Source organism: Mobula hypostoma, chromosome 14, assembly GCF_963921235.1.
Source record: "Mobula hypostoma chromosome 14, sMobHyp1.1, whole genome shotgun sequence".
NCBI lineage: Eukaryota > Metazoa > Chordata > Chondrichthyes > Myliobatiformes > Myliobatidae > Mobula > Mobula hypostoma.
In genome coordinates, this window is record NC_086110.1 from 11,108,925 (window position 1) to 11,122,226 (window position 13,302).

Here is a 13,302-nt window from a genome sequence, read left to right on the forward strand (position 1 = left end):
AAGGACGACGTGTGCGGCGAGGCGCGGAGGGAGAAGTGAGGTTGGGGCGCACCAGATCGCAAGAAAGAGGGAGAGAAGCTGGGCGAATTCGGAGAAGGAGGGTCGGAAACACAACGGGGTTAATATTTTAGAATTGGGAAAGAGGAAAAAACGGTTTGAAGTTTAAGAGCGGAAGGTCAGGAATGCGTTGGGGACAAATTTAGGCGTCATTAATTAACGGGGATAGTTAGAAAATAGCATCATCCTTAAGCCATTTTTAAAGAGAAGAATGTGCATTCTGTTAATCTTTTCGTGATATATTGTTGAGGCCCTGTATTGGTCAGAGTCAACCATGGGTTTTGTATCCCAGCTGTCAATTTGATACACAAGCCAGGGCACTGAACAATATGGAGAGAAAGATGTCACTCATGTAGCAGGCTCCCCCTCTCCACGCAGCTGATGAATCCAATTGAACGGCAGTGACCGAGAGAATGTGACACCAGCAGCATTGCAGGAGTTGCCAGTCAGTGTTAAACTTAACCTCAGGGTTTATTCCCAAAGCCTTCCCCAAGAGTGGGTATAGCCACAAGGCAGCAGAGGTTTGAGATCAGAGTTTTCCTTCTGGATCTGCAGCCAACCCCCATCTGCCAGAAGCAACTGATTTTAAGGTGCCAGTGCCCCTTTGCCCCTTCTCCTGTCAGTAGAAATGGTTCTGCTGGGCTTAGTAGCTAAACCACACATAAAGGCCAGGAGCTGGACTTGATTGTCAGAGGCTATTTGAGACCCACTGGGAGCATTTAATAGGGAAGCTTATCCCCACTACCACCACTGGCTATAACAACCTTAAGGAATCACATGATATATATGCAAACAACAGGAATTCTACAGATGCTGGAAATTCATGATATATATCACATGATATATATACCCACTTATTTATGATAGCATCCTTTTAGATATTTAGCATATCATGCTGTGCTTCTCAATCTTTATAATATGATAACTTGAACTGATCTACAGGCTGTTCCTGGAGACACACACGGAGGCCAACATCCGGTGCTGCTGGCAGATCATCAACTCGGTGAAAGACGCTCTTTGGTCGGCCTGAAACGTGATGATCTACCAGCACATGGAGATGTCCGTGGGAGAATGCTGCTGACTGGCACATTCTCGGCTGCAGGAGTATGTGCTGAGGGACGCGCTGAAACTTGGTGCAGCCACCACAAGGGCCCGGTGGGGAAGGACCACGGTTTAGGATTCTACTCCTGCGGGAGTGGGAGGGGTCAGGTGGCAGGGAGTACACCCCTCAAAAATAGTGTGGTAAGGTGAACCAACAGAGTGCCACGTGGGTGGCCAAAAGTATAGATATGTAGAGACCATAAGGGAAACATATGTAAAGGATTGAGAGTCATTGGATGGTCTATTGTAGATTATTTTTGAATAAAGTATATTTTGAAATAAAAGAAAACTTGAACTGTATACAATATGAAGGGTTGTTCTGACTGTAGAGAACTTGCAAAAAGGAATGCTATGGCAGAAATTAAGATTGTATCTTGGACCTCTAATGATCAGCTAAACTATAGCTCTTAAACACTTGGTTAAAAGATGCTGGAGAAAGGAGGACAGTTATCACCAGATGGATCAATACAAAGAATTTTCCAGGAATAGTTTTCCTCTGTGCACCCTAAGGAATTATACTTGAGATTTAGAAGACTGCATGGGGGATCTCATTGAAACCTACTGAATGTTGAAAGGACTAGATAAGGTGGATATAGAGAGGATGTTTCATCTGGTGGGGGTATCTAGAACTAAAGGGCACAGCCTCAAAACTGAGGGGTGACCTTTTAGAACAGAAGTAAGGAGGATATTTTTTAAGCCAAAGAGTGGTGAATCTGTGGAATGCTCTGCCACAGACTGCAGTGGAGGCCAAGTCTGGGTATATTTAAGTCAGAAGTTGATAGATTCCTGTTTGGTCAGGGCATCAAGGAATATGGTGAGAGGGCAGGTGTATGGGGTTGAGTGGGATCCAGGATCAGCTGTGATGAAATGGCAGAGCGGATGCAATGGGCTGAATGGCCTAATTCTGCTTCTATGTCTTATGGGATTGCAGAGCTCCTGGCAAGAAAATGTAAATGCACCAGCTCCAACTAAAGACAAAGTGTGGGAAAGGGTTGTATTTGTCAGTGCCAGTGAAGGTGATGGGCATCAATTTTTACACTTATACAGTACATTCCAGCACTGATGAAGAAACATACAAAATATTTACATTCTCCATTGTCCATGAGAACTGACTTTTCTCTTTCTCCCGTGATAGTGCAGCAGGTAGTAGGAACATGTAGATTTTGGGGAATCTTTTGCTGTTATGACAGAATCCCGATAAGCTCTGCAACTCCAAGAGAGTTTAGTCTTTGACTATTCCAGCTGGTCTTCAAGTATCAAGTGGCCTACTCTTCCTATCTTCTATGCTTGCCATTATACACGGGTGATCACGTTTGCCAATGGCAATTATCCAAGAGACAAATACTTCTTCCATTTTGTGACAGTCTGCTACTGTTGCATTGAACAGGGTGAATCCAGACACTGAGGTAGAGTGATCTAAAAATGTTTATTAACAATTACAGGGAAGGCCGGGGAGCGAGGATTAAGCAGAGGAAAGCCGAGGAGCGAGGAAGGCTTGACCGGGGCTCGAACCCGGGTCGCTACAGTGGAAATGCGGCGTTTAACCACTGAACTAACGGAGACTGTAGGTGAGCAGCGGAACGAGGCAGAGCAGGGATGCAGACCAAGGTGCGAGCGTGGCTTGAGGGGAACAGCGGGCGGGGTGCCATGCTCCTGTTAAGACGGAAAGACAGGGTTAACACGGGTAAACAGCGCGGAACCAAAAACTATTCCAAGCAGCCGAGAGAGAGTTAACACAGGCAAGCAGCGTGGAAACAGAACTAAGAGTACACAATTCTTAGCGGTCGAGAGATAGGTTACACTGGCAAACAGCGCGAATGAACGGAAAAGCAGGAGGCAGACAAAACTTTTCTTGACACAGGGCGTTGCTGGAGCTGAACGGCAAACGGGGGACAGGTGGCAGGCAACACTCATCTTGACATGGAGTGTTAAATGGGAAGGCAAACGGCAGGCAATCCTTTTCTTAACACGGCGTTGCTGGAGCTGAACGGCAAACAGGAGACAGGCAGCGGGCAAAATTTATCTTGACGCGGAGTGTAGAAAGGCAAACGGCAGACAATACTTTTCTTAACACAGAGGGACGGAGTTACACTGGTAAACCTCGGTACTGAAGTAAAACTTAGAATACTTATCTTGACACGGAGAAACAGAGTTACACAGGGGAACCTCGGTACTGAAGTTAAACTCAGAATATGCCATTCTAAGCGGCTGGGACCGTGAATTATCGCATTGGCTGGATCAATGGTCTGGTAACGAGTGGATACAAAGCTGGGGTTTTTATGCTGCAGGTGTAGATAAGAATCGGGTGTCGCAATCAAAGGGAATTAGGAGAAAATGGGGAATTAACGGTCGGGACCATGACAGCGACATCAATCGCCTTTGAAAAGCAAGTTTGATTAAAGGGTGATTATACTATGATCATCTGACTCCATTCTAAACACTTTGCACAAGATGCTCATATAACATTTGTTGCTTGCAATGTTTAGGAGCCATAATTTGGCAACAATAATTCAGCAACTATACATACTCAGCCGAGGAAGGAAATAGATATGAAGGTTTATGAGATGGTGGAAGTAAGAAGGATTCACGAGGAGCCTTCTGGATAGGCAGCCAATGAATAATTTATAAGATGGGGAAGAATTGAAAAAAATACATTCAAGAGGATTTTCTGAAGTAGTTTCTGGTGTGAGATTGCAGGATACCTAACAGTCACTCTGAAGTTCTACTAAGGAGGGAGCTGTTCTTGGTCTTAGGAAATAAGGATGACCAAGTGATTGAAGTGTCTGTGTAGAAACCCTTTGGAAAACAGTGACCATGGCACAATAAGCTTCGAGGCAGTCATAGAAAAATATAAGGCTGGTCCTCAAGTTAGAGTACTAAACTGGGGTAAGCAGATATTGATAGTGTAAGGCAGGTCCTGGCAGAAGTAGGTTGGGGAGCAGTTGTTGGAGGGGAAAGCATCATCTGATAAGTGATATAAACACAAGAGATTCTGCAGATGCTGGCAGTCCAGAGCAGCACACACACTCACACAAAGTGCCGGAGGATCTCAGCAGGTCATCATCATAGCTTGTCACACCAGACAGACAGCCACTCTAGTGTTGCTTGGTTGATGTTGAGCAAGTCAGTGTCAGCTAAATCAGGTGAGAGAGGGCAGTTATGCAGAACGTGTTAAATGTCTTCTTCTTCTTCTTCTGTTGTTTTATGGAGGTTGGCAAACCAGCTTTAAGGTGCATTACCGCCACCTGCTAGACTGGAGTGTGGATGATTGGATAAACAGGAGAAGGGAAAAGAATTGCATTCCCTATATTCTATATAATAAACCTGAGTCTTTCAGATACTTCATGATACGGATTTGTATTTCTCTTGAATTCCCAATTAAAATGGCTTCTCTGTCACAAAGGGGCATTGGAAACGGACCCAAATGCAAGACAGACACTGAAGTACAAGGAACAGGACTTGACTAGAGTAGGGACATATCAGGATTCAGACCAGGAGCAGGGACAAGAATGCTGACTTGGGCTAGGGAAAGCAGGACCAGGACTAGAAACCATGGACTAGGAGACAAGGTTTCAACTCCGAGCCCAAGACAGGACAAGGACCCAGAACCTGGGTCTTGCCTCGGGCTTGGACCCCAGAACCAGGCAAGGACATGACATGGCTTCAGGACAGGATGTGGCTGGGGTCTAGAGGCCTGAGCTTGGAAACAGGCTGGGGTCTTTTTTCTTGAGGCTTGGGGCTAGGGTCTTGGGTTCTTGGAGCTTGGCTGCGGGATCTCTGTCTTGAAATGCGGAGGCTGATAACTCAGAGGCTGGAGCTGAGAGACCGACTGGGAACTGAACATCAACATAGAGCCGGGACTTGTCCTTCGAAAAGCCAGGACTCATTGTTAACACAACACCAACACGAGACAGGACGGTACATAGACATAGAGCCAGGACTTATACTTAGACAAGCCAGGACTCAACCTCTCCACACCAAGGTGGGACAGGTCCACCTGTTGGGTAACAGCAGAACAGCCAGACTTACCCAACAGAGGCAAAGACAAGACATGTCCCCCCGCAGGGCAACGGCAAAACGGCCTGATCCCACAGAGGCAAGGACAAGACAAGACAGATACCACCCCCCCACCCCGACAGGGCACAGCAAAACAGCCTGACTTATCCCACAGAGGCAAGGACAAGAAGAGACAAACACCAAAGAACAACAGACAGTTCCATCTCTGCTTCAGGGTTGCTCCAAGTCACAGTTACAGCCAACAACCTCCACTGGCTACAGAAACAGCTGGATCTCTACCTAGCTCAGAGTGGCTCACAGCCACTCAGCTGGCCCAGGAAACAGCCAAATCCATACCACAAACACGACTCCAACAAGTGGCAACAAGATTCCATGAAGCAGTGGTCCTCCAACCAGGCCTAGAGATCACGAATGGTTTCATTAGCCTTCCATCAGCAGGTTGCTCCAAGGGAGACTGACAAGACAAACCAGCCGCCCACACTTCTTCTTCTTCTTCTTTTTTGTTTTATGGCGGTTGGCAACCAGTTTTCAGTGCATTACCGCCACCTGCTAGACTTCTTGTGTTCCAACTAAATATGTCCTGGAGTTCTCTACTTTAGACAATCTAGTTCAGCCTGCAGTTCTCCAACAGCATCACTCTGTAGTTGCAATTCCTCGTGACTGCTTAATGCGCTCATTAGATAATGCCGCAAACTGCTATTCTTCCCTAATTTTGTCACGTTTTCATGTAGTTGCATTACCTCAATTACATTGATTTCATCAAATCACTTGTAAGACTAAAATCATCTTGTTAAAGAATAGTAATTACCACACGTTATACTTTTAATATTGCTGTTTTTCCAAGTCTATCTGCTTTTTACCTGACTGGCAGACCACAGTACGTGTGCTTGCAACACTGTGTGTCCAACAGAGTGATCAGCAGCACTGGGGCTCCACAGGGGACTGTCTTGTCTCCCTTTCTCTTCACCATTTACACCTCGGACTTCAACTACTGCACAGAGTCTTGTCATCTTCAGAAGTTTTCGAATGACTCTGCCATAGTTGGATGCATCAGCAAGGGAGATGAGGTTGAGTACAGGGCTACAGTAGGAAACTTTGTCACATAGTGTGGGCAGAATTATCTGCAGCTTAATGTGAAAAAGACTAAGGAGCTGATGGTAGACCTGAGGAGAGCTAAGGTACCGGTGACCCCTGTTTCCATCCAGGGGGCAGTGTGGACATGGTGGAGGATTACAAATACCTGGGGATATGAATTGACAATAAACTGGACTGGTCAAAGAACACTGAGGCTGTCTACAAGAAGGGTCAGAGCCGTCTCTATTTCCTGAGGAGACTGAGGTCCTTTAACATCTGCCGGACGATGCTGAGGATGTTCTACCAGTCTGTGGTGGCCAGTGCTATCATGTTTGCTGTTGTGTGCTGGGGCAACAGGCTGAGGGTAGCAGACACCAACAGAATCAACAAACTCATTCGTAAGGCCAGTGATGTTGTGGGGATGGAACTGGACTCTCTCACGGTGGTGTCTGAAAAGAGGATGCTGTCTAAATTGCATGCCATCTTGGTCAATGTCTCCCATCCACTACATAATGTACTGGGTGGGCACAGGAGTACATTCAGCCAGAGACTCATTCCTCCGAGATGCAGCACAGAGCATCATAGGAAGTCATTCCTGCCTGTGGCCATCAAACTTTACAACTCCTCCCTTGGAGGGTCAGACACCCTGAGCCGATAGGCTGGTCCTGGATTTATTTCATAATTTACTGGCATAATTTACATATTACTATTTAACTATTTATGGTTCTATTACTACTTATTATTTATGGTGCAACTGTAACAAAAACCAATTTCCCCTGGGATCAATGAAGTATGACTATCACTATGACTATGACTATTTTTTTCCGGTTTTCCTTTTCTTGGATTGTAGCCTGCAGTTGTTTACTGAGACCTCGGAGTTCTTCTTCATTTGCTTCCATGTTTTCATTTTATAATGTAGATAATTCACTTTGCAACAAATTCCTTTTCCTTTTGTATCCTTGTAATAATTTCCTCCATTTTCCAATCTCTTTCCGACTCACCGTTGTTCTTGTCGGGTACTTCTTTTTGTTGTTGGAGTTCTGCACATTTACCCTGGGCTTCAACCATAAAATCCAAGGATTTTCCTTAAGTTCTGAAACATTTCTTATATTCTTGACCATTTGTGATAAATATACTGCCATTAAGATTCCATCTCCCCTGCCTGTGAACCGTTGGATCCTCCATTCAGTGTTTCTTTTCTTCTTCCCACCTAATCCCTTTAATATCAAGATACTTTTCTGCAGACTTGATGATAATTTTAATTTTCTCAGTTCTTTTGCTTGTTTGCGCTGCACAATTAATTGCATCCACCATAAAAAGCACGAATCCTTTCTACTCATTAATAGTGTATCCTTGTTTTTCATATTGCAGCTCTCACAATTCACCAGCTTATTATTCCCTGTACTTGTTTGCTTGACAGCCTTTTTTCCATCAAATTCTTTCACTGCCTCTGCATAGCTGATTCCTTGAGTTATTTTTACATATTGTATCTCAGCTGCTTTCGTGCTATAAACGCACCCTAGATAAGCTGCGCTGTTCCTCGCCACAATTGCAGAATTTCAGCCTAGCTCCCGCTTCACATTTCCTATATTCATGTTCTCCAGTGCATCTCCCACATCTTTGTTTTCCTCTGCAGATCGCCGCAATGTGCCCAAATTTCTGACGTTTATAGCATCTTAAAGGCGGTGGTATATATATTCTAACCGCATAACACATATACCCTAAGTAAATGTTAGTTGGCAATCTCTCTTCATCAGAGTTAATCATTACCGATAAACTATCACACTTTTTCCGGTTTCTTGTAACTTTCAAACGTTTGGCTTCAATAATTTTTGCTCCTTTTATGTTCTGTTTAATCTCATCCATAGTAACTTCTGTTGGTATCCCCAAAATTACTCCTCTAGTCCACTTTCTATTGTTGGGTATTGAGCATTGTACTTCTTTGCTGTCCATTTTACACAGTCTTATCACTTTGCCCTGCTGAGCACTATCCCAACAAATCACTAATAGCGATCCATTTCATAAAATCTTTGCTGCTTTAATCTTGCCTAAAATTTTGTTGAGCATCTTCGTCAAACGAACCGGGTTCCAATCACCAAAAGATGCCCCATCTTCACTTAGTTTTATAATTGCTTTAATCTCATCTTCTTTCCATTGTTTTGCTGTCCTGTTTTGATCATCCACTGACTCCTCAGAGTTTGATATCCCATACCTCTGCTTTCTTTTCTTCCTCTTTCCATTCCATTCCTCTTTCCCGCTGACCTCCATCTCTAGTTAACTTCCACTCTTGCCAAAAACTTCCTTCAACAGCTTGGCTCTTTCCTTGATGTTCTCTCTTTCCACCATTTTCCAGTCACAACTCAACTCAACTCCTCTCTCAGTCTATCTTCCCACTGACAACATCATCAGCACCAGCCAGCAGCCCACACTCAACCCCAAAGCTACTTATATTCCAAGCCCAAAGATGGGAATCAGGTGCCTATGATTAACTCAACCAATCAAGGGACAGCTGGAAGACCTGGAGTCCTGAGTCCACAGACCAGACTGTGAACCGGAATGCAGACTTCATGGACCAGACCATGACATTCTATATCCACATCAGTTTTTTTGTTTATCTTAAGCGCTCCTATCATCTTCACTCTTTCTTTTTGATACTTCTTACATTTTATCAATACATGTTCAACTGTTTCTGGTTGATTACAGTATTCACACAACCCAGTTGGATGTTTCCCTATTTTGTGTAATGTGTAATCAAGATTAGTGTGTCCAATTCTCAAACGACTGATGATCACTTCTGTCTTTCTATATCCACTTGACAATCTCTTGTATCTGACTTGCCTCTGTATTTTGTACAGTTGTCTCCCTGTTTCACTCTCATCCCAATGCTTCTGCCATGTTTCCTCAATATGTGTTTTTATAATGCTCTTGACTTCCGCTTTGCTAAGAGGGATCTGGACCTCTATTATAGACAACTTGAGCGATTGTTTAGCTATACTATCCACCTTTTCATTACCCTTCACTCCACAATGAGCAGGAACCCAAAGAAAGCGTACTTCTACCCTATTTTTAGTCAGTGTATATAACTTGTATACAATCTCCAATAAAATATCCTGTCTACTTTCTGATTTTCTTGATTTGATTGAGGTTAATGCAGATAAATTGTCTGAGCAGATTACAACCTTTTTGATATTATTTTCTTCTATCCAAGATAATGCACTCAATATTGCCATTAATTCTGTTATATACACAGATAAATGGTTTGATGTTCTTTTCCTGATACTAGTTTTGCACTGAGGAATGTAGACTGCAATGCCTATGTGGCCAGATCTAGGGTCTTTTGATCCATCCGTAAATATTACAAGTTCATTTCTAAAATGCGAGTCTATATATTCTTGTACTATCTGTTTGATTCCATAGTTAGACTTCTTTTTTAAAAGTTGTTGCAGGTTTTTATCTACTGTATGCATTGTAAAGAGCCATGGGGGAACATCAGATATTGGAACTGTAGGGCTATATTCCATTTTGTGTAGATCTTATTTTTGTGCTGCTGCATCCCTGATCCATCTAAAGCTATTATAACTTGACTTATTATGTTCCCAGCAGTCTTTTAATATAACTTTAGCTGGATGTGAGTAGTTATATCCCATGATGTTAACCCAGTAATTTAGCATTAGCTTTATTCTTCTAAGTCTTAATGGCATTTCGCCCATTTCGACTTGAAGAGCTGATATAGGTGATGTTCTGAAAGTGCCACTACATATCCTGAGGGCCTGAGCTTGCTCAACATCCAGCATTTTTAAATTACTTTCTGCAACTGACATGTAAGCTACACTTTCATAATCCAATGTAGCCCTCAGTAAAGCTTGAAAAATATTTAATAGCGATATCCTGCTCGCACCCCAGTCCTGTCTGGCAAGACCCCTCAATAAGTTATTTATTTTTTCACATTTGTTTGTAATTTTCTCAATTTGCTTTTTCCATGTAAGTTTCTCATCAAATAACAAACCAAGGAACCGAATTACCTTTACCTGCTTTAATTTTTGTTCATATAATTTCACAGAAACTGGTTTGTGACTTCCTGAGAAACATATCACTTGCAACTAACTTGTAGACAATTTGAAACCCCATTTATTTGTCCACTTCTCCACTTTATTGCATCTTGCATTTTCCTTTGTATATAAATTAAATTTCTTCCCCTCACCAATTAAGCCCCGTCATCTGCATATAAGGGTTTCCCCACACTATGTTCAACTTGCGCAAATATGTCATTTATCACTATGGAAAATAGTAATGGACTGCAAATTTGTGGTGTTCCATTTTCAACCAAATATGTCCTGGAGTACTCTGTCATTGATTTGAATTGTTCGACCAGAAGGTAAGTCTAGAACCCATTCATATAATTTTCCTTCCACCCCTAGTTCTTTCAATTTAATTAACACTCCCTCTTTCCAGAGCATATCGTATCCCTATAACCTATCCCTCAACGTCAGCAAGACGAAGGAATTGGTTGTTGACTTCAGAAGGAGTAGCGGACCGCACGACCCAATTTACATTGGTGGTGCACAAGTGGAACGGGTCAAAAGCTTTTAAGTTCCTCGGGGTCAATATCACAAATGACCTGACTTGGTCCAACCAAGCAGAGTTCACTGCCAAGAAGGCCTACCAGTGCCTTTACTTCCTGAGAAAACTAAAGAAATTTGGCCTGTCCCCTAAAACCCTCACTAATTTTGATGGATGCACCGTAGAAAGCCTGGTATACAACCTGGTATGGAAGTTGTCCTGTCCAAGACCGAAAGAAGCTGCAGAAGATCGTGAACACGGCGCAGCACATCACACAAACCAATCTTCCGTCCGTGGACTCACTTTACACCGCATGCTGTCGGAGCAGTGCTGCCAGGATAATCAAGGACACGACCCACCCAACCAATACACCTTTTGTCCCTCTTCTCTCCGGGAGAAGGCTCAGGGTCTTGAAGACTCGTACGGCCAGATTTGGGAACAGCTTCTTTCCAACTGTGATAAGACTGCTGAACGGATCCTGACCCAGATCTGGGCCGTACCCTCCAAATATCCGAACCTGCCTCTCAGTTTTTTTGCACTACCTTACTTTCCATTTTTCTATTTTCTGTTTATGATTTATACTTTAACTTTTTAATGGTTACTATTTTTTACTATTTTTAATATTTGTAATCCAGGGAGTGGGGAGCGCAGAATCAAATATTGCTGTGATGATTGTACATTCTAGTACCAATAGTTTGGCGACAATAAAGTATGAAGTATGAAGTATAAAGTATGCCTTTTCTATGTCAAAAATACCGCCAAGACCATTTCTTTATTTGTTTGAGCCTTCCTAATTTCAGATTCCAAGCTGAATATTGAATCTACTGTAGTTCTTCCTTTACGAAAACCACTTTGGTAGGGAGAAATAAGAGTTCTTTTTTCTAGAAAGTATGTAAGCCTATCAGTTATTATTCGTTCCATAAGTTTACCTAGCTGTGAAGTTAGTGCAATTGGTCTATAATTTGTTGGGTCTGATGAATCTTTACCAGGTTTTAATACTGGAACAATAACAGAATGTTTCCATGCAGTTGGTAGTTTACCTATTTCCCATATTTTATTAAACAGTCTCTGTAGAACTAGAAGTGCACTTCTTGATAAATGCTTCAACATCATACCCCATACTTAATCTTTCCCAGGAGGAGTTGGCCGCACATTCATAATGGCTCTTTCTACTTCTGTTATGCTAATAGGTGTATCCAGCACTTCTTCTGATGTTCTTTTGTCCGTAATTCCTGAATTTTGCTTAAGCCTCTCCTCCCTTTGCTGTCTAGCCTCGACCATCAAATTCTCCGAGCTATGTATGTTTACAAAAGTTTTTGCCAATATTGCTGCTTTTTCTACATTGTTAATTGCCATTTTGTCCTTACTTACTGGCACAGGAATCTCTTTACTACTTCTTATACCATTCATTTTCCTTATCATGCCCCATATTTCAGACAGCTGAGTTTCTCTTCCAATTTTGTCCCAATACTGTCTCCAAAATGCTCGTTTTGCTTGTCTGATTGTTTTCTGAACTTCTGCTTGTGCTCTTTTATATTGTATTAATGTTTCTACCGAATGTTGTTTTTTTAACATTTTATATGCTTTATTTCTCACTTTTATACTTCTACTACATTCACAATTCCACCATGGAACATTTTTCCTCTTTCCTGTTCCTGTACTTTTTGGAATTGTTTCTTCTGCCAAATTTATAATTGCTGTGACCAATTTATCATTCAATTCTTCTATATCTGATATATTTTCATCTAAAATCTTTGTGCATCTTACTTCACTTCATTTTTGAAATATCCCCCACTCTGCCTTATTTAGTTTCCACCTTGACACTCTAGATCCTACATTTTGTTCTATTTTAACCTGAGTCCTTGTGAATGAGGGATAGTGATCACTTCCTACTGTAGTTTGTTTTAATACGTTCCAAGTACTGATTCCTGCTAATTCTCTACTTACAAATGTTAAGTCTATTGCAGTTTCTGCGTTTTGGGATATAATATATCTCATACCTTCTCCATTATTTATACATACCAGTTTTTCATCATCTAGAAATTCTTCTATCGCTAATCTGTTTTCATCCACATTTTTACATCCCCATAGTGTACTGTGTCCATTGAAATCCCCACACTATATTATTTTCCCTTGCATCTTACCACCCACTTTGTTTAATGTACCTTTGCTTAGTCTTCTACATGGATTATAATAATTTATTATTACCAAGCTTTCTCTGCCTATCCATATTCTGATTATTATTGATTCATACTTCTACCCTATGTTGACTATATTATAGCTCATCCCACTGGCTATAAATATTGCTACTCCTCCACCATTGCCATTGCTTCTATCCCTCCTAATTGCAGTATATCCTTGTAAAACAAAATCTAATTGTGGTTTCAACCATGTTTCTTGTATACATAGAATCTGAGGTTTTTCCTTAAGTTCTGTCATCTTCAGAAGTTTTCGGATGACTCTGCCGTAGTTGGATGAATCAGCAAGGGAGAT

General features: G+C 42.1%; 1 long non-coding RNA gene across 1 annotated transcript in view; it reads left to right on the plus strand.

Moving 5' to 3' along the window:
• Positions 1 to 13,302, plus strand: part of LOC134356436 (uncharacterized) — a 50,927-nt gene continuing 37,625 nt past the window's right edge. Inside the window, exons 1-2 of the long non-coding RNA XR_010020351.1 lie at positions 1 to 118; positions 2,601 to 2,726. This is a non-coding gene — a long non-coding RNA (uncharacterized LOC134356436). The remainder of the gene's footprint in view (positions 119 to 2,600; positions 2,727 to 13,302) is intronic.